This window comes from Octopus bimaculoides, chromosome 15 (assembly GCF_001194135.2).
Source record: "Octopus bimaculoides isolate UCB-OBI-ISO-001 chromosome 15, ASM119413v2, whole genome shotgun sequence".
NCBI classification, from domain to species: Eukaryota; Metazoa; Mollusca; class Cephalopoda; order Octopoda; family Octopodidae; genus Octopus; species Octopus bimaculoides.
The window spans coordinates 47,824,632-47,827,004 of NC_068995.1; the positions used below are offsets into that span (position 1 = coordinate 47,824,632).

At 36.7% G+C, this 2,373-nt stretch overlaps 1 pseudogene; it reads right to left on the reverse strand.

Annotated features, from left to right (window-relative positions):
- LOC128249538 (uncharacterized) overlaps positions 1-2,029 on the reverse strand; it is a 24,912-nt pseudogene extending 22,883 nt beyond the window's left edge.
- Positions 2,030-2,373: the final 344 nt, after the last annotated feature.

The following is a 2,373-nucleotide window of genomic DNA, read 5'->3' on the forward strand; positions in this document are numbered from 1 at the left end:
ATATATATATATATATATATATACATATATACATATATACATAAGTGGATATATAGAAGTGCATATATAGAAGTTTTAATAACACGCACTTACTTCGACTCATCATCAGCAACTGTAGAAAAGATAAAAAAAAGACATGATCCAACTATAATATGCATTGCACTTGAAATGACTAAATCACTTTACCAGATGTCGTTAAAACGCCGTCAAATTCGTTTCGTTCATTGTCCATTGTAGCACTTAATATGCTTTTAATATGACAACAGCAGCTTATTAAGAACGAGATTTGTAAATTTTTGTCATTACTATACAATTTTGTTGAGTGAATATAAAGAGATCATATTTAATACACTTCGTAATCTGCAACCATGTCACTAATAATTGATGCTGTATGGTATTTTTTTTTTGTTATTTTGATAGTAATGATATAATATAACGGCAATAAGTACAACTAAGGTATTACCAACGGCAGTAAATATGCCAAAAGAGTTCCATCAGAACTGAGAAATGGTAAGTGGTTACCTAGGAAATTATAGCTTTGTAATTAGCAAGACAAACATTCAATGACTGCAAAAAACTTAGCAATGAAATCCAGGTATTACGACGACAACCACCACCTACACCAACATCATCACCGTCACCAACAGCAACAACAACGCTACCACCAGGAAGAAGAACAACAGCTAAAAGAAGATCAACGATAAAAGCTTTATTGACTGTGACATTATCCGGTAATGTTATTAAACAAATTCATTTCAAATTTTGACACGAGACCAGCAATTGGGTGGTGGTGGTGGTGGCAGCAGCGGCGATGTGTAGGTGAGATGATTACATCGAAATCTAGCAATGCAATTAGTACTTATTTTCATCATCTACTCCTGAAAGAATAAGAAGCAACGTCGACCTCGGCTGAATTTGAACTGAGTACGTAAAAAACGGACGAAATACAGTTAAGCACTTTACTCGGCTCGCTATCGATTTTGCCAGCTCGCTGCTCGAAATGTTTTTAAAGTATCAACAACAGATGTAGCTGTGTGGCAAGAAATCTGCTTTCCAACCACATGGTTTCGGGTTCAGTCCCACTGTGTAGTAGTATCTTCTACTATAGCCTTGTGAGTTGATTTGGTATAACTGAAAAAATATACAAGAGCAGCGCTTAAATGTTACATCTGCAGCCCAGTTCTTGTGCTGTTTTAACTGTCGAAGTGCTTCGTCAAATATTAGTATTCGTTTTGAATATTCCATCCCGCTGTCATACTGTAAAAACGTTTCATCATTGTCAATGTAAGAGAATTCTTCTGGAATGGAAGACCCTGGAAAGGAAAATGGTAAGTGGGGTAGCAAGATAATTGGAATCAGCTTGCCTCCAATGTCTAATATTCTTATTAAGCTGTGCAAACGGAAGTATTTACGACAATGTACAGTCGTTTAGATTCTGAATTTCACTAGCGATAATTGAACGAGGAGCGTCACGAGATAGAATAGATTTTACTTCAATATTTGAAACCCTTATCCTTGCATTTACCTCTGCAGCAGTTGAGGCGTGATTATGGATCCCAATCTTCTTAAGCTCTTTATAATTTTCATCTGCATGAAATCTTGCCTTTCACACACGATTTTCGCATCTCCAGTATATTTTCGATCCATTTGCATTCTGTTTATTTTTTGTGTATGTATGTATGATTTTCTTGGTCAACCACTTTGGATTTTCCTTTCGCTCAAGTCATGATCTTGCAGATAGCCATGTTGAAGGGTAGGCGTATTGAATAAATTTAATTCGTTTTGCTTGAAAATCCTTGTTCGTAAACTGTTCAGCGCAGATACTTAAGAGAGAGAGAGAGAGAGAGAGAGAGAGAGAGAGAGAGAGAGAGAGAGAGAGAGAGAGAGAGAGAGAGAGAGAGAGAGAGAGGGTGGAGGTTAAAGAAAGGAAAGAATATCTAAAAATCGATAGAATAAGTACCAGACTCTCAAAGAGTTTGGATTGGCAAAGAGACGTAACTCTTGTTAAAACTCTTAGCTCACCTCTCATCCTTTCATTTGATCTTTTTTGAGAGTGTCCACAATTTGACGCGATTTTCTTCACCTCCAAGAACGACGAGCTGTCACTATATTTTATCAATATCTGCCATCTCTGACGAACACAAGGTATTACTTGACTGTGCCGTTATCTAATCTCCGACATTTAATACCCAATGCAAAACCGATTCTTAAGATCCGCTCTAACTGATCTATAATATTTTGATTAATTTATATATTTTGCTACTACTACTACTACTACTACTACTACTACTACTACTACTACTACTACTACTACTACTACAAGCCTCAGATCAGTTCTTCCACCACCACCACCATGGTGGCGATGATGGCGAT